Here is a 19980-nt window from a genome sequence, read left to right as displayed (position 1 = left end):
ATCAACTTATCACTACTATAATAATCAGGAATACATAGGGCTAACGTGTGTTGGAAGTCCCATACAAAGCTTTTGTTTCCCTTCTTAGGGTTTATCAACACATAGTGTTCTCAGTATCAAATGGGTTTTAGTCGAAAGGGCATATCCATCGGGGATCAATGAGAGAAGGAAGTAGAGAATAGGAGATAGAAGACAAGAAAAAGAATAGGCAAGGGATTCAAATTTTCAAAGTCTTTATATAATATAAAGACACAGCTCAATGATTCAAAGCACTATGTATTGATAGAACCTAAGAAGATAAACAAAATCCTTGTATGGGAATACTTAAAAGCAATCTCCAAGCATTAGATTTCCTGGAGCTATAAGGTTGTATTGTAATTAATCATATAGCTTCTTAATGAATTGATATATTATAAGTCAAATATCTATCACCTCCTATAGATTTTGATTATATTTAACAATTAATTTGCATATTTGAATATTAGTGATTAGACAGTTAGCTTACCTTCTTTGATAAGAGAGTTTGAGTTTCCTAAAGAAACTAGGGAGGCATGTGATTACTCTTTAATTGTAGCAAGATACTCTCCGCTCTAGAGATTTCTAAGACATATTCAAGTCTAGTTCTACCAAAGCAAGAAGCTGTTGCTTGTGGGAATGCATATACTAAAAACCTAGATGTTCTCATAATGGATCATTCTTATAAATTTATGATATTTGCACTATTTTACTTGAAATTTGCATTAATTTTAGACTGCATTAATTTGTAACCAATCTTTTGGACTGCATTAATTTTAGCATTTGCACATTTGCATGTCCAATACATTTACTATATTTAATATCTATAAGCACTCAGTTTTCTTTAGCATACATAGCAGCATTCATTGTAAGGATTCCAGTATCTAAAGTGAACATGCAACCAATTCTACTTCCTTTTGTGACACCAACCTGAACTTATCATTAAAGTCTTTTATAAAACAACCTATTGCATTAAATCCAACCTGCAACCCTTTACCATTTGGCCAACGGACACTAAATTCTTTGTGATTGATGGTATATGTAATACATCTATCAGACTCTTTGTCTGGCCATCATGCAAGGACAAGGGAACCTTTTCAATGTGTGAAATTGGGTGGCATGAATCATCACCCATCTGCACATAACCTGGATTTTGTAAATCTTGCATCTCTCCAAACCATTCAACATGACTAGTCATATGATTGGATGCATGTGAATCGACATACCATGCATCATCATCTGTCCCCTTTCTTGTAACAACATTGATCATATGCTGCATAACAAACATACACTCATGTTTATCTTCATTCTGTCATCAAGACAATGCATAGTTTCCTTGTTGCAATTTACTAGTGTGGATATCATCCTTCTGATGCTAGGAGGCATATTCCACGGTGGATTCTGTGATTATATTTATTTGCCAAGGCTCGTACACAAGGTGGATTCCTTATGCAAGAAGCTGACGGGGACGCCTATCCTTTTTGGGTGTCAGATTAATTTAATGTGCAGGTGGGTGCTTTTATAACAGGTGATTCCATAAAATACATATTAAATTAATGGATGTTTACAAGTTTAGAGTGCGCACTCAAATTGAATTAAGGTCAGGATAGAGTTCCAACCTATTTAATTATTTTGTAGTTGAAGACTGTTAGGTATTCACTCTTGTTGGGTTTTATTTAATTATTTTCTAACAATTGTGAATGGTTCAGTTTATGTGTAGAGCAGGCGATGGTGGCATTGGGTAGCACCAGGTGATGACATGAATCCAAATGCCTGAAAGAATTACTATTTTTTATGGGTGCGTCTTATCACTAGAGGCATGGCACTAATATTTATTTAAGCGCGCTTATTTATTAAGGCACTTGGCAAAATATTTATTATCTTGTATGCACATAGGCGATGGGTTAAATATTTCATTATTTGATATTTGTATTTGCGCATAGCCGGACTTTTGGATGCCCAAACGCCTTGCTCTATAATTGGGCAAATGCATACACAAAAGCAAAAGCATGCTATTTGTAAAGTGGGCTATTTTTGGGCTTGAAGATAAATAAGTCTATGAATACATGCCTTTTGAAGTACTCACACAAGACATGGGGGGAGATTGTACCCAAATGGACTTTTTATCTCATGTCGTGCAAATTTTCTTTTACTTTATACTTGAAATTATGAAGGTTTGTAGAGTTCTTTGTTTTTGAAAACCTTCTAGCATTCACTACGCAGGCATACAACATTCAATTTGTGCACCATTGGTATCAAAGAGAAGTTGAGATCAAGAGCTTCCAATCGCTTACCATCTCATGTGAAGGCAAAGCTCCTGGAACAAATAGGATCTATAGGCTGTCTCACGATGAATTGACAATATAGGCATGTTCCTGGCTATGAAGAACCCCCAATTGTATCCTTTGATCGCAAATGACCTCTCACAGCAGGTGGAGGACCACTCATGAAGTTCCTTTACAAGTCGTTTTTATTCATAGTAAATTAGACAATAGTTTTAAGAAGTTTGAGTTTATAAGCTTGAGAAGCTTAAAGGGAGCAATGTCATGGAAAAATTGTTCTTGCTTTCATTAGTCAGTTTGATGACTATTTTCATAAAGAGAAATATGCTAAAAAGATAAACTTAAATGCATCACTAACCATCTAGCACCGATCATCATTATGGTGGACTGTTGTTCGCAAGAGTGTTGATTGTCCCTCTACTTGGGAAGCCTTTTGAAATTTTTTTTGTAGAATTTCCTTCCACCTCAATTCCATGAGAAAGCTATCAAACAATGGGATCTCCTACAACAAAGAGATCATGAATCCATTCCGCAATACACTGAGCATTTCTGGAGTGCCTTACTTAAACTTCGAATGGTTGAAGATGTTCCTGAGGCGACTCACAAGCACAAATACTTCTCCGGTTTGCTTGGTCACTTCTATTCGGAAGAGATTATGTTGAAGCCAAAGACTTTGGAGGATGTGATTTCTTTAGCGCATGATGCGGAGGATAAAATTTGTGGATGAGAAAAGTGACTCGAACAATTTTTGGTTAATGATAACTTTGGTACAAAGCAATTCAATTCTAACTTCCAAAGATTCAATCAAAATCACTTTGCTCATTCTTCTTTCTGTAAACCTTGGATTCGACCTCTTGCTTTAATACCATCAAATACAAATTCAGACTCTAAGCCTTCCCTCTAGCCAAATCCCAATACACCCAAACTTCTAGCCCTTACCAATAATGTCTCCAGAGAAAAGCTTATGGTTTGCAACAAGTGTCATCAGCCTAAATACTTAGCAACGAATTGTTAGTCCAAGAAGCAAGGTGTTCAAATCAATCACTTGGGAGAAATTGATAATGAGGACCATGAATATATGCTAGACTTTACTAAAGATGATGACGATATCGGCGATGCTTCAGATACATTACCAGGTATGCCAAATCCTCATTCATTATTAACAATGAAATGTTTTGTGCATGGTCAAGAAAAGATTGTCTTCCATGATGATGGAAGCACACATGCTTTTATTTTTGCAAAGTTGGTAAAAGAATTGAATTTATCTACTATTTCAACTCATTATTGCATCAAGGGTGCATTCTCAGGCACTAGATACAATGATACACAAGAAGTACATGATTTAGAGATTAAAATCGGTGATTATGTTGAGCGTAGAAATTTCTTGGCTGTGCCTTTGCAAGCTAGTGATATTATTTTAGGAATGCCTTAGCGTCACAAATAAACCCTGACATAGATGATTTCACACATTCCATGAAAATTCATTTTAATGGAAACCAAATCACATTACATGGATTGCACACCTTTGATAAATTTTCACTACTTAGTCGCACACAGTCTAAACATGCATTGAGAAAAAATAGTAAATCATATTTAGTATTGGTGAATGAAATTGAAGCTAAGGAAACTCAGATGCATCCTAGGCATGCACAATTTCTTTCACAATTTAAAGATTTTTTTGCTACTGATTTACCACCTAGATTACTACCTACCCGTCTTGAAGACCATAAAATAGATTTAATCCCATGTTCTCAACCACCATGTAAAGCACCCTATAGACACAATCAGATTGAACAAAAAGAAATCCAAACACAAGTTGAAAAACTGTTGAACTAAGGACTCATTAGGCCCAATAGTTCTCCTTTTGGTGCACCTGTTCTATTAGTTAAGAAGAAAAATAATACCTATAAGATGTGCATTGACTATCGTGCCCTAAACAAAATCACTGTTAAGAATAGATATCCGATCCCTAGGGTAGATGACCTCATGGATAAACTACAAGGGGCTACAGTTTTTTAGAAAGATAGATCTCAAAGTTGGATATCATTAAGTATACTTGGATACCCCTGACATTTTTAAGACTGCATTTAGAACTCAATTTGGTCATTATGAATTTCTATTTATGCCTTTCAATTTAACCAATGCACTAGCTACATTCAGTCATATGATGAATCATATATTTTTGAAGTATAAAAATTATGTGATTGTTTTCCTTGATAATATATTGGTTTTCAGTAAGGATGAGAATGAGCATTGTGAACATCTATCTTTAGTTTTCAAATTGTTGCAAGAGAACCAATTGTATGCTAACCTTGATAATAGTGAACTTTTCCAAACCCAGATTGAATACTTAAGCAACATGTTGCTTCTAATGGTATCTGCATTGATCCTAAAATGATAGAGGAAATTTTGAATTGGTCAATCCCTAAAAATGTGCATGAGTTACGTTCTTTCTTAGACCTTGCCATATTTTTTAGAAAATTTGTGAGAAATTTTTCATTGCTTGCATTGCCTTTGACGAAATTGTTAAAGAAAGGTGTTGTGTATTGTTGGTCTAACAACTAGCAAAAGTCTTTTGATTTGTTGAAACATGCTTTAACACATGCACTAGTCTTGCAATTATCTGATTTTGATCAACCATTCTTCCTAGTAGTCACTTATGCTAGCGAATTAGGAATAGGAGCTACCCTCATGCAAGACTCACATCCCATAGCCTATTTCTAGTTGCAAACTTAAACCTTCTAAGTTGAAGTATTCTACCTATGATAAATAATTATTAGTTGTAGTTCAAGCCTTACATCAATGGAAACACTATCTGATGGGATCCGAATTTATGATTAAAACTGACCAACAAAGTATCAAACATCTCCTTAGTTAGCCACAAATTTTTTACCACCATATTAAATGGGTTGCTTTCTTTCAAAGTTTTCATCCACTTGTCTAATATCAGCCAGGAGAGAAAATGTTGTTGCCAATGTATTGAGCAGAAGACTAAGTATCCATAATATTTCTGTTCTATCTTTTGATTCCCTTACTTCTATGAAGATATGAAGGATACCTATGACCATGACCCTAATTTTCAAGCTGATTAGAATAAATTAGTTGCTAATAACTGGATTCTAATTGATTCTTGATCTTATTTTGATGGATTTATGTTTTATGAGAAAAGATTATGTGTCACTATTCAATTTAGATAATTTGTATTGCACGAAATTGATTGTTCTCCATATCAAGGTTATAGAGGTATTATTTCCACTTTCAGAACATTGGTTGAAGATTTTTACTGGCCACAAATGGAATCTAATGTTTCTAACTTTATTCCTAAGTGTGTAATTTGCCAAAGAGTCAAATAACACCATGGTAAGCATATATGGTTTGTTGATACCTTTACGAATTCTTGATCATCCATGGGAACATATTTCAATGGATTTTATGATTGGTTTGCCTAATACACAAGCTAATCATGATATGATATGAACTATAGTAGATCAAATTAGTAAACAAGCATATTTTCTACCATGCAAGAAAACATTAACTGCATCTCAAGCTGTACAATTGTTCTTGAAGATTGTTTTCACTAATCATGGTTTGCCAAAAGTTTTTATTTTCGATCATGATTCTAGATTTTGTAATAATTTTTGGACTACTTTGTTTGCTAATTTGGGTACTAAGATTGATTTCTCATCTACATTCCATCCTTAAACCAATGGGCAAATAGAATCTATTAATAGTACGATTCTAGATCTTTTGTGTGCATACATAATTTCAAAACTATAAACATGGAACACACATTTGCATCTACTTCAATTTACATACAATAATACACCACACAAAGCTACTCATAAAGCACATTTTGAAATCATTTATAGATATAGATTGCCTACACTTGTTACATCATTGTTGAATAAAGTTATTGCTGCTGATGATATTGCCAATATGTATGCTACTATTTTTGCTCAAGTTACAGACATGATTGTGAAAGCTTAGCAATACAATGTACACAAAGTATAGATAAGAGACAACATAAAGGAAAGTAGTCTACTAATTCAAACAGTGTATATCTGACTATACTGATCGATTGGCACTATATCTATGCCAACTATAGTAGGTAGGTGTAACCAACTAAATATAATAAGTGATAAGTTATTGGCCACGTCAGAATCATAATGACCACTGATGTGCTAAATATTGAAATGCGGACCCATCTAGCCATGATGTCCATCATCAATGTCTACATGTGTTGAGCTTGTCATCTCAATACTCCCCCTCATACTCAACTCTATGTCTACAACTGCAAGTAAGCTTTGAAACTTTTGCACCCAATGGGTTTGTGAAAATGTCAGCTATTTGATCCTATGTACTGACATATACCAAGTCAATCTCTCTTGCAAGTACCTTTTCTCTCACAAAGTGGTAGTGAACCACAATGTGTTTTGTCCTAGCATGGAACAATAAGTTTCTAGCTAGCTATATGCTACTCATGTTGTCACAATGAATGACAACTAGACCATCTCCTTGCATATCCAAATCACCTAATAACTTTTGTAGCCATACCACCTCACATGTTGCCATAGTAGCACCTCTATACTCGATAAATCAATTGTAGGTTACTTTTTGCTGCTCCATGTAATTGCTACACTACCAAGGGAAAACATGAAGCCACTAGTAGATCTTGTTTCTCCTACCAGCCCAATCTGTAGTGTATCCAAATATTAGTACATCCTTACTTGCCTCATAAAAAAGTTCATAATGTAAAGTGGACTTTACATACCTCAATATGTGTCTAATTGGATCTAAATGAGGCTTTCTAAGCATCTGCATAAACTGATTGACAAGGCCAACAACATAGCTTAAGTCTAGCCTTGTGATAGTCAAGTAAATCAGACTCCATACTATCCTCTTGAGCATAGTAGGGTTCTTGATTCATTCCCACATCAGCACTCAACTTCACATTTTGCTTCAATGGTACTGAAACCTTGGGGGTTCACTATAGATATTGTATGGTATCATGTGAGTGTAAGGGAGGGGTTTTTTGGAAGGGAACACTTAAGCATATACATTAGAGGTAGACCCCTCTTAATTTCCTATATTTAAGTTGAATTTAAAGAGGGGATAGAGTGAGAATAGAAGGGGGGATACATTTGATCACCTCTCTCCATAGATTGGTTTCTCCATGGCATACAAGAGACCTTGACAAGTAAGGTTAAAACCCGTAACCCTCACATAGTAGGGTTATTGAATTAATCATAGTGTGGGGAGGGGGGTGTTGGCACTCTCCCATGGTTTTGCTAGAGAGATTCAACTCCGCTTCTTCCAAAGAGAGTTTTGTGTCTGCTTGGTGTAGTCACTTTAAGTATAAAGGGGTTAGATTCCCTTACTCTCTCTCCTCATGTGGTAAGGGGGCATGGGCACCCAAAAACATTGCAGCACATACTTTGATGGTATCCAAGTGCTACTACATAAATCACTTTGTGATATGACCATTTTGATACTTTTAATTTCTTAGGATGATTCCAAATTTTAAAAAGAAAGTTAGTATATGTTCTATGAAGACTTACATTTAAGAAAGGGGATACATAAAAAGTCATACATGTATATATCTTATAAGCTTAAATAGGGGGATATATTAGTCTTACAAGCTTCATTAATAGGGGTTTTTTAAGAAGTCCTTGCATGCAAGTGACATGTCTTCTTTACTATGACTGAATCCCTTGTATATTGAAATAGGCTTACATGCTGTCATACCATACTTGAATAACATATTCAAGCCATACTGCCTTTGGGATAGCCATATACTATCATCACATCTGATTACATCAATACAAGAAAGTATCTCAACTCACCTAAATCCTTCATCTCAAACTTCTTCTTTCAGAAGTCCTTAACTTCAGCAATCCCATTGGCAATGTCACCTATAGTAATCAAGTCATCCACATAGATGACTATGATGATCAAACTTGCATCTCACCTTCTTACATAAAGTGAGTGATCAGCATTGGAAATATAAAAGCCAATGTTGATAGGATACTCTTTGATCTTGTTAGACCATGCTCTAGGTTCTTGCTTTAGTCCATAGAGTGCATTCTTTAACCTTCACACATATGTGGGATGCTCAAAATCCTCATAACCTGTTGGCTACTCCATATACACCTCTTCTTGCAATTCACCATGCAAGAAGGTATTCTTAATATCCACTTGCTGCAAACTCCAACCTTTGACTACTGCCAAGGAAATCACTTATCTAATAATTGCCATCCTAGCAACTAGACTAAATGTCTCTTCATAATCTATGCCATATGTTTGAGCGTAGCCTTTTGCAACTAGCCCAGCCTTATACCGGCTAACCGAACCATCTGCATTATGCTTGACTTTGTAAACCCACTTACAACTAATAGCTTTCTTGGCCTTAGGCAAGGGTACGAGATCCCAAGTCTTATTGGCTTCTAATGTATCCATCTCCTCATCCATTGCTACATCCCAAAGATCATGACCAACAACATCCTCAAAACCAATGGACTCAATATAAGCATAATGGTGAGCTGCATAGCCTTCAAAACCAAATCTTTTAATAGGGTATTTGACCCTATTAGAAATTTGTACCACTAGATCACTTAGTGGGGCCTTTATATAACTATGTGCTCTCTACACACATGATGTCTTGACTGAAGGAACACCAAGCTCATCATCTAAACTTTCTGAACCACTAGAATCTCCATCACATCCCAAATGACTAGTAGATGCATCATTGCCATCCAACACTTTCTTATTTCCTTTGTCTTTACTTGTAACACTTGTAGATCCACCTGAAGATATGGGGCTACTCCTTAGTCTCCTAGTCCAAGGGGCTAACTGTAAGTGTAATACCACATGATGTTTTTGGTCCACTAAGGCTTTGTGATTCTTTCTTTTCTTTCTACACATAACTATCATTATTATTATCATAATATAATACATCACCAGTAGATGCGTACCAATTGCTCATCTCATAAAAAAAATGTCCCTGCTCACTTTGAACTCACCTATGTGTGACAGGGTTATAACAACGATACTCTTTATTCTCTAAAGAGTATCCAATAAAAATACATTTTTCAGCCTTGGAATCAAGCTTCTTTTGCAGCTCATCTAGCACATGAACATATATAATATAGCCAAACACTTTTAAGTATGACACATCTTGCTTTTTGCTTGTAAAGCATTCTTCTCGGGGGTCATTCCATGAACTGCAACTGTGGGAGTTCTGTCCATAATATAGACAACAATATGAATAGCTTCAAATCAGAAATATTTTGGCATATTCTTTTTAGCCATCAATGCCCATGCAACTTTTGCAATATGCCTATTTTTTCTTTCTGCAACCCCATTTTATTGTGGGGTATACCTACAACAAAGTGTCTCTTTATCCCATGAGACTTGAAGAAGTCACTAAACTCATTAGAGATATACTCTCCCCCTCCATCTGATCTCAAGCACTTAACTTTCAAGCATGTTTCTATTTCAATAACTACCTTGAAAGTTTTGAAATACTCAAATACGTCACTCTTTTCTTTTATGAAATATACCCATAGCTTCCTTGAACAATTCATCAATAAATGTGACAAAGTATGCCACTAGGAGATACATTTTGTGTAGGCCCCTAAACATCTCTATGCACAACCTCAAGTATATTTTCTGCTCACATCTCTGTCATGCAAAAAGGATTGTCTTTCTTGCTTAACAAACTGACATGCTTTACACACTTTATGAAATTTTGGAACTCTAAAAGAAGGCAACTCTGTAATCAATCTTTTGGACTACATTAATTTTAGCCTTTGCACATTTGCATGTCCAAAACATTTACCATATTTTAATGTCTATAAGCACTCAGTTTTCTTTAGCATACATAGCAGCATTCATTGTAAGGATTCCAGTATCTAAAGTGAACATGCAGCCAATTCTACTTCCTTTTGTGACACCAACCTGAACTTATCATTGAAGTCTTTTATAAAACAACCTATTCTATTAAATCCAACCTCCAACCCTTTACCATTTGGCCAACGGACACTAAATTCTTTGTGATTGATGGTATATGTAATACATCTATCAGACTCTTTGTCTGGCCGTCATGCAAGGACAAGGGAACCTTTTCAATGTGTGAAATTGGGTGGCATGAATCATCACCCATCTACACATAACCTGGATTTTGTAAATCTTGCATCTCTCCAAACCATTCAACATGACTAGTCATATGATTGGATGTATGTGGATCGACATACCATACATCATCATCTGTCCCCTTTCTTGTAACAACATTGATCATATGCTGCATAACAAACATACACTCATTTTTATCTTCATTCTGTCATCAAGACAATGCATAGTTTCCTTGTTGCAATTTACTAGTGTGGATATCATCCTTCTGATGCTAGGAGGCATATTCCACGGTGGATTCTGTGATTATATTTATTTGCCAAGGTTCATACACAAGGTGGATTCCTTATGTAAGAAGCTGACAGGGAAGCCTGTCCTTTTTGGGTGTAAGATTAATTTAATGTGCATGTGGGTGATTCTATAGCGAGTGATTCCGTAAAATACATATTAAATTAATGGATGTTTACGAGTTTAGAGTACACACTCGAATTGAATTAAGGTCAGGATAGAGTTCCAACCTATTTAAGTATTTTGTAGTTGAAGACTATTAGGTATTCACTCTTGTTGGGTTTTATTTAATTATTTTCTAACAATTGTTGAGTTCCAACCTATGTGTAGAGCAGGCGATGGTGGCATTCGGTAGCACCAGGTGATGACATGAATCCAAATGCCTAGAAGAATTACTATTTTTTATGGGTGCGTGTCTTATCACTAGAGGCATGGCACTAATATTTATTTAAGCGCGCTTATTTATTAACGCACTTGGCAAAATATTTATTATCTTGTATGCACATAGGCGCTGGGTTAAATATTTCATTATTTGATATTTGTATTTGCGCATAGCCGGACTTTTGGATGCCCAAACGCCTTGCTCTATAATTGGGCAAATGCATACACAAAAGCAAAAGCATGCTATTTGTAAAGTGGGCTATTTTTGGGCTTGAAGATAAATAAGTCTATGAATACATGCCTTTTGAAGTACTCACACAAGACATGGGGGGAGATTGTACCCAAATGGACTTTTTATCTCATGTCGTGCAAATTTCCTTTTACTTTATACTTGAAATTATGAAGGTTTGTAGAGTTCTTTGTTTTTGAAAACCTTCTAGCATTCACTACGCAGGCATACAACATTCAATTTGTGCACCATTGGTATTAAATTGAAGCTGAGATCAAGAGCTTCCAATCGCTTACCATCTCTTGCGAAGGTAAAGCTCGTGGAACAAATAGGATCTATAAGTTGTCTCACCATGAATTGACAATATAGGCGTGTTCTTGGCAGTGAAGAACCCCCAATTGTATCCTCTAATCGCGAATGACCTCTCACAGCAGGTGGAGGACCACTCATGAAGTTCATTTACAAGTCGTTTTTATTCACAGTGAAGCAAACAATAGTTTTAAGAAGTTTGAGTTTATAAGATTGAGAAGCTTGAAGGGAGGAATGTCATGGAAAAATTATTCTTGATTTCATTAGTCAGTTTGATGACTATTTTCATAAAGAGCAATATGCTAAAAAAGATAAACTTAAATGCATCACTAACCATCTAGCACAGATCATCATTATGGTGGACTGTTGTTCGCAACAGTGTTGATTGTCCCTTTACTTGGGAAGCCTTTCAATTTTTTTTTTTTTGTAGAATTTCCTTCCACCTCAATTCCATGAGAAAGCTATCAAATAGTGGGATCTCCTACAACAAAGAGATCATGAATCAATTTTGCAATACACTGAGCATTTCTGGAGTGCCTTACTTAAACTTCGAATGCTTGAAGATGTTCCTGAGGCAACTCACAAGCACAAATACATGTCTGGTTTGCTTGGTCACTACTATGTGGAAGAGATTATGTTCAAGCCAAAGACTTTGGAGGATGTGATTTCTTTAGCGCATGATGAGGAGGATAAAATTTGTGGACAAGAAAAGTGATCGGAACAATTTTTGGTTAATGATAACTTTGGTACAAAGCAATTCAATTCTAACTTCGAAAGATTCAATCAAAATCGCTTTGCTCCTTCTTTCCATAAACCCTGGATTCGACCTCTTGCTTTAATACCATCAAATACAAATTCAGACCCTAAGCCTTCCCTCCATCCAAATCCCAATATATCCAAACTTCCAGCCCTTACCAATAATGTCTCCAAAGAAAAGCTTATGGTTTGCAACAAGTGTCATCAGCTTAAATACTTAGCAGGGAACTGTTAGTCCAAGAAGCAAGGTGTTCAAATCAATTACTTGGGAGAAATTGATAATGAGGACCATGAATATATGCTAGACTTTACTAAAGATGATGATGATATCGGCGATGCTTCAGATACTTTACTAGGTATGCCAAATCCTCATTCGTTATTAACAATGAAATGTTTTATACATGGTGAAGAAAATCTTGTCTTCCATAATGATGGAAGCATGCATGCTTCTATTTTTGCAAAGTTGGTAAAAGAATTGAATTTATCTACTATTCCAACTCATTATTGCATCAAGGCTGCATTCTTAGGCACTAGATACAATGATACACAAGAAGTACATGATTTAGAGATTAAAATCGGTGATTATGTTGAGCGTAGAAATTTCTTGGCTGTGTCTTTGCAAGCTAGTGATATTATTTTAGGAATGCCTTAGCGTCACAAATAAACCCTGACATAGATGATTTCACACATTCCATGAAAATTCATTTTAATGGAAACCAAATCACATTACATGGATTGCACACCTTTGATAAATTTCCACTACTTAGTCACTCACAGTCTAAACATGCATTGAGAAAAGATAGTAAATCATATTTAGTATGGGTGAATGAAATTGAAGCTAAGGAAACTCTGATGCATCTTAGGCATGCACAATTTCTTTCACAATTTAAAGATTTTTTTGCTACTGATTTACGACCTAGATTACCACCTACACAGCTTGAAGACCATAAAATAGATTTAATCCCATGTTCTCAACCACCATGTAAAGCACCTTATAGACATAATCAGATTGAACAAAAAGAAATCCAAACACAAGTTGAAAAACTGTTGAGCTGAGGACTGATTAGGCCCAATAGTTCTCCTTTTGGTGCACTTGTCCTATTAGTTAAGAAGAAAAATAATACCTATAAGATGTGCATTGACTATCGTGCCCTAAACAAAATCACTGTTAAGAATAGATATTCGATCCCTAGGGTAGATGACCTCATGGATAAACTACAAGGGGCCACTATTTTTAGAAAGATAGATCTCAAAGTTGGATATCATTAAGTACACTTGGATACCCTTGACATTTTTAAGACTGCATTTAGAACTCAGTTTGGTCATTATGAATTTCTTGTTATGCCTTTCGGTTTAACCAATGCACGAGCTACATTCAGTCATATGATGAATCATATATTTTTGAAGTATGAAAATTGTGCAATTGTTTTCTTTGATAATATATTGGTTTTCAGTATGGATGAGAATGAGCATTGTGAACATCTATCTTTAGTTTTCAAATTGTTGAAAGAGAATCAATTGTATGCTAACCTTGATAATAGTGATTTTTTCCAAACCCAGATCCTAAAATGATAGAGGAAATTTTGAATTGGTCAATCCCTAAAAATGTGCATGAGTTACGTTCTTTCTTAGGCCTTGTCATATTTTTTAGAAAATTTGTGAGAAATTTTTTATTGCTTGCATTGCCTTTGACGAAATTGTTAAAGAAAGGTGTTGTGTATTGTTGGTCTAACAACCAGCAAAAGTCTTTTGATTTGTTGAAATATGGTTTAACACATGCACTAGTCTTGCAATTATTTGATTTTGATCAACCATTCTTCCTAGTAGTCACTTATGCTAGCGGATCAGGAATAGGAGCTACCCTCATGCAAGATTCATAGCCTGATGCCAGGAGGCATATTTCACAATGGATTCCATGCCATGGAGGATTCCGTGAGGTTTTACGGTGGATTTCGTAAACTTTGATGACCGGGGCTCATACACAAAGTGGATTCTTTGTGCGAGAAGTTGATGGGGACGCTTATCCTTTTTGGGTATTTCATTAATTTAGTGTGTACATGGGTGATTCCATAGCGGGTGATTCCGCAAAATGCATATTAAATTAATAAATGTTTATGAGTTTAGAGTGCGCACTCATAATAAATTAAGGTTAGGATTGATTTCTAACCAGTTGGTTTATTTATGTAGCTGAAGACTGCTAGGTATTCACTTTTGTCAGTTTAATTGTATTATTTTACTAACGATTGTGAATGCTTCAGTTGATGTGTAGAGATAGCAGCAGTGGCGGAGGAAAGCATTGAAGGATAGTGAGTATTCGATTTATCACTTATATTTTGATGGGTGTATACCTTAGGCATGGCGCCTATATTTTGTCGCACTTATTTATTGAGGCATTGGATATTTATTTATTATTTTGTATGCGCATGGGCGCACGATTATGTTATTTGTACTTGGACATTGTATTGGGTATGCCTGACTCTTTGGGCACCGCCCATTAGCTTTATTTCTATTTTGTGCTAAAGCAAACTCAAAAGCTAAAAGCTTGCTATTTTGTAATTTGGGCTATTATTTGAGCTTGAAGATGATTAATACATAAAATACATGCTTTGTGGAGCGCTCACATAAGGCATGGGGGGAGATTGCACCCAATTGGTCTCTTGTTCATGTCGTGCATGCTTTTTACCTTGAGTTTTGTGCAAAAAGTAGAGTTCTTTTGTTCTTGGGGACCTTCCGGCATTCAGTACGCAAGCGTATAGCATCCGATCTGCGTACCACTGGTATCAGAGCGAAGCTGAGATCAAGAGCTTCCAATTGCTATCCATCTTACGCGAAGGCGGAGCTTCTGGAATGATCGAGCTCTACGGTCAATCTTGTCATGAACGGTCGATACGGGAGGATTCCTGGCGATCAAGAATCTCTGTTTCCATCTTCAGATCGCAAAGGACCGGTCTGCAAAGCGGAGGACCACTCCTACATCCTCTCATACAAGTCGTGGTTACACAGAGATAAGCCATATCTATTGCAAGCTTACAAGCTTAAATCCTAAAGTTTAAAAAGGTTAGTTTAATTAGAAGCTTTATCAAAGCTTCAAAACGTTGATTCGTGAGGACGTGAGGACCTTCAGGGCGTCGAAATTTGTGCTGAGGACATATTCATGTCCTCAAAATCGATGACTGATTAAGAAGCATAAAGCTTCTTAATCCTCTAAGTCATCCAAGGCTTTTCAACTATTCAAGTCTTCAAAGTTCTCTAAGTTCAAGTTCTGCAAGTCTGCTAAATCAACCAAGTTCTGCAAGTCCTAATACTCTCCAAGTCACATAAGTCTGCAACTCTGCAAGTTAGACAAGTCATCTGAAGTCAAAACTGACTTCTGTTCAAAACTCATAGAAGGACTGTTCCTACGCAGAAACTCTGAACTGCAAAGTTGTTCATTGGAAGGTGCTCTTCGCATACGCAGGTTTGCTGAACCCATTTCAGCACACGCAGAAGGATAAAACACAGATTTTTCAAAGATTACAAATCCCACAATAGTCAAAGACGAAGATTGTGAAAGCCACACACAAAAATATATAAGCCTTGTACACCCGATCTTGAGCTATGCTCATCCCGCTAATTGTATTTTGAGAGTGTGAGGTTTTTTTTGAAGTTTTGCAGGATGACGGAATCACATATGGATGATTTAATGGCTGAAGGCGATCTTCATGAACCTACGATGGAGCAAAAGCTGGATTTAATTATGATGCAGTTGGATGAAGAATGACGAGTCCGGCAAGCATTGCAAGCTCAATTGGCTAATTTACAAAGATCGACTACCAACAAAGAGGAACCACAATCTGAAGATCTTATTCGACGTACCATCAACGCGACTCTCAAAGCTCAATCCATCCGCAAGGAAACAAAGATAAGTAAAAGAAATTTTGAATTCCATACTTTCAATGGCACTAGAGATGGAAAAACTATTCTTGCATTCATCAATTAGTTTGATGACTACTTTCATGAGGAAACATACGCAGAAAAAGATAAAATCAAGTGTGTCACTAATCACTTAGTAGATAGAGCATCTCTTTGGTGGACCGTGGTTCGTAAGAGTATAGATTGTCCCACTACCTGGGAGAATTTCAAGAAGAAGTTTATGCAGAATTTCCTTCCTCCACAATTCCATGAAAAAGCCATAAAGCAATGGGACCTTCTTTAGCAACGAGATCGTGAGCCTATTCCTCAGTATACCGAATGCTTTTGGAATGCATTACTCCAGTTACGCATGCTTGAAGACATACCTGAAGCGACACATAAGTGCAAGTATATGTTTGGATTACTTGGGCATTACTACGCTGAAGTTAATATGTTCAAGCCTGCAACTCTTGAAGACGCAATTTCTTTAGCTCATGACACTGAAGACAAGCTTCGAGGAAGAGACAAGCGTCCACAGCAATTCCAAGCCAATGGTAACTATGGATCTAAGCAATTCAACTCAAATTTTAGAAGATTTAATCAAGGTCATTTTCCTTCATCATCTTTCCGTAAGTCTTGGGCAAAACCACCTGCTTTACCAACCAATACCAATCACAACCCTAAGCCAATTCCACAACCAAATCCTAATATTCCTAGACTTCTTGCCATTGCAAACAACGTAACCAAAGCCAAACCTATAGTGTGTTACAAATGCCACCAACCTGGACATCTAGTAGCCAATTGCCAATCGAAGAAGCCACCTGTCCATATCAACTACCTTGGAGCAATGGAAGATGAAGAACATGAAGAAATGCCTGATTTCATGGAAGATGAAGATGACATTACTACTCCTTCGGATACTTTACCAGGTATGCACATTCTTTATTGACAATGAAATGTTTAGTGCATGGAAAAGAAAAGATTATTTTGTATGATGATGGTAGTAGTCATGATTTTATTTTTGCAAAGCTAGTGAAAGAATTGAAATTACAGACTGTACCTATGCATTATCACATTAAAGCAACATTCTTAAGCACTAGGTATAATGGAACACAGGAAGTGCATGATTTAGAAATTCAAATTGGTGAATACACTGAAATAAGAAAATTTCTAGTTGTACCATTACAGTCCAGTGATATTATTTTAGGTATGCCTTGGCGTCATCAGCATAACCCTAATATAGATTATTCCACACATTGAATTAATATTCAATTTCAAGGAAAACATATTACATTGTATGGTATGCGTGCATCTAATGCTTCTCCACTGCTTTCGCATACTCAAGCTAAACGTGCATTACACAAAAGTAGCAAATCTTATCTCATTTGGGTGAATGAACTGCAAGTTAGAGAAAATCATATGCACCCTAGGCATAAAGAATTTCTTGCACACTTTAAAGAGTGTTTTGCAGAAGATCTACCACCTGGTTTACCTCCTTCACGTCCAGAAGACCATAAAATAGATTCGATTCCTGGTACACAACCACCTTGTAAAGCACCATATAGGCATAACGAGATAGAACAAAAAGAAATTCAAAATCAAGTTGAGGAATTACTAAATAGAGGATTGATTAGACCTAGTAGTTCTCCATTTGGTGCACCTGTTCTGTTAGTAAAGAAGAAAAATAATACTTATCGTATGTGCATTGACTATCGTGCTTTAAATAAGATCACAATAAAGAATAGATATCCAATTCCTAGAGTCGATGACCTTATGAATAAAGTGCAAGGTTCTGCCATATTTAGTAAAATAGACCTTAAATGTGGTTATCATCAGGTGAGATTAGATAATTCTGACATATTCAAGACTGCATTTAGAACACAATTTGGTCATTATGAATTTTTAGTGATGCCTTTCAGATTGACTAATGCACCTGCTACATTTAGTAGAATGATGAATCGTATATTTTTGAAATATCAACATTGTGTTATTGTCTTCTTTGATGATATTTTGGTGTTTAGTCAAAATGAGAAAGAAGATTATGAACATTTGTCCTTAGTTTTCAAGTTATTGAAAGATAATCAATTGTATGCTAATCTGGAAAAGAATGAGTTCTTTAAAATAGAAATTGAATATTTAGGTCATATTGTATCATCTGATGGTATTAAGGTTGACCCTAAGAAAATAGAAGCAATATTGAACTGGCCTATACCTAAAAATGTGCATGAGTTACGATCTTTCCTAGGTCTTGCTAGTTTCTATAGGAAGTTTGTGTGTAATTTTTCATTACTTGCTTTGCCTTTGACTAAACTTTTGAAGAAAGGTATTGTTTATCATTGGTCCGATAATTAACAAAAATCCTTTGACTTATTGAAACATGCATTAACCCATGCTCCTGTATTACAATTGCCTGATTTTAATAGACCATTCTTTTTAGTAGTGACTGATGCTAGCGGATTTGGAATAGGAGCCGTACTTATGCAGGACAATCATCCCATAGCCTATTCTAGTTGTAAACTGAAACCCTCCGAACTTAAATATTCCACATATGATAAAGAATTATTAGCTTTAGTACAAGCTTTAAGACAATGGAAACACTACTTAATGGGTTTAGAATTTATGATTAAGACCGATCAACAAAGTATTAGACATTTACTTAGCCAACCCCAAATATCTGATCGACATATCAAATGGGCAGCCGTTATTCAGAGTTTTCATCCTATCATTCAATATCAACCCGGTAAAGAAAATGTAGTGACTGATGCATTAAGTAGAAGACCCGCCATTCATAATATTTCTGTTATATCATTTGATTCTTTAACTCCTATGAAAGATACTTATCATCAGGACATTACTTTTCATGCTGATTGGAATAAATTAGTTAGAAATAACTGGATTCCTATTGATTCACTGTCTTATAATGATGGATTCATGTTGAAAGAGATTATGTGTTACAGTTCCATTCAGATCTTTTGTTTTGAATGAGATTCATTGTCCTCCATATCAAGGTCATAGAGGTATCATATCTACTTTACGTACATTAACTGAAGATTTTTATTGGCCACATATGGACACTGATGTATCTAACATTGTTTCTGAATGTTTGATTTGTCAAAGAGTTAAGAGACATCATGGTAAACAGTATGGATTACTTATGCCTTTATCTATTCCATCAAGACCATGGGAACAAATTTCTATGGATTTTATTACTAGTTTACCTAATACTAAAGCTAACCATGACATGATTTGGACTGTAGTAGATAGGTTTAGTAAACAAGCATATTTCATTCCATGTAAGAAAACTTTAACAGCATCACAGGCAGCACAATTGTTTTTGAAAACTGTTTTTACTAACCATGGATTACCAAAAGTTATTATTTCTGATCGTGATTCTAGATTCTGTAACAACTTTTGGATTACTTTTTTTGCTAACCTAGGCACAAAAATTGATTTCTCATCTGCATTTCATCCTGAAACTAATGGACAAACAGAAGCCACTAATAGTACTATTTTAGACCTTTTACGTGCTTACACTATTTCTAAACCACAGACATGGGATACACATTTGCATTTACTACAGTTTGCATATAACAATACACCACACACATCTACAAAGAAAGCACCATTTGAAGTGATTTATGGTTATAGATTGTCTACACCTGTTGCATCTTTATCAAATAGAATTTAGAGTGCTGATGATAT

Source organism: Lygodium microphyllum, chromosome 20 (genome assembly GCF_053477565.2).
Source record: "Lygodium microphyllum isolate KBCC chromosome 20, Lygodium_microphyllum_v1.1.10, whole genome shotgun sequence".
Lineage (NCBI taxonomy): Eukaryota > Viridiplantae > Streptophyta > Polypodiopsida > Schizaeales > Lygodiaceae > Lygodium > Lygodium microphyllum.
Note: the sequence above shows the minus strand (reverse complement) of the source record.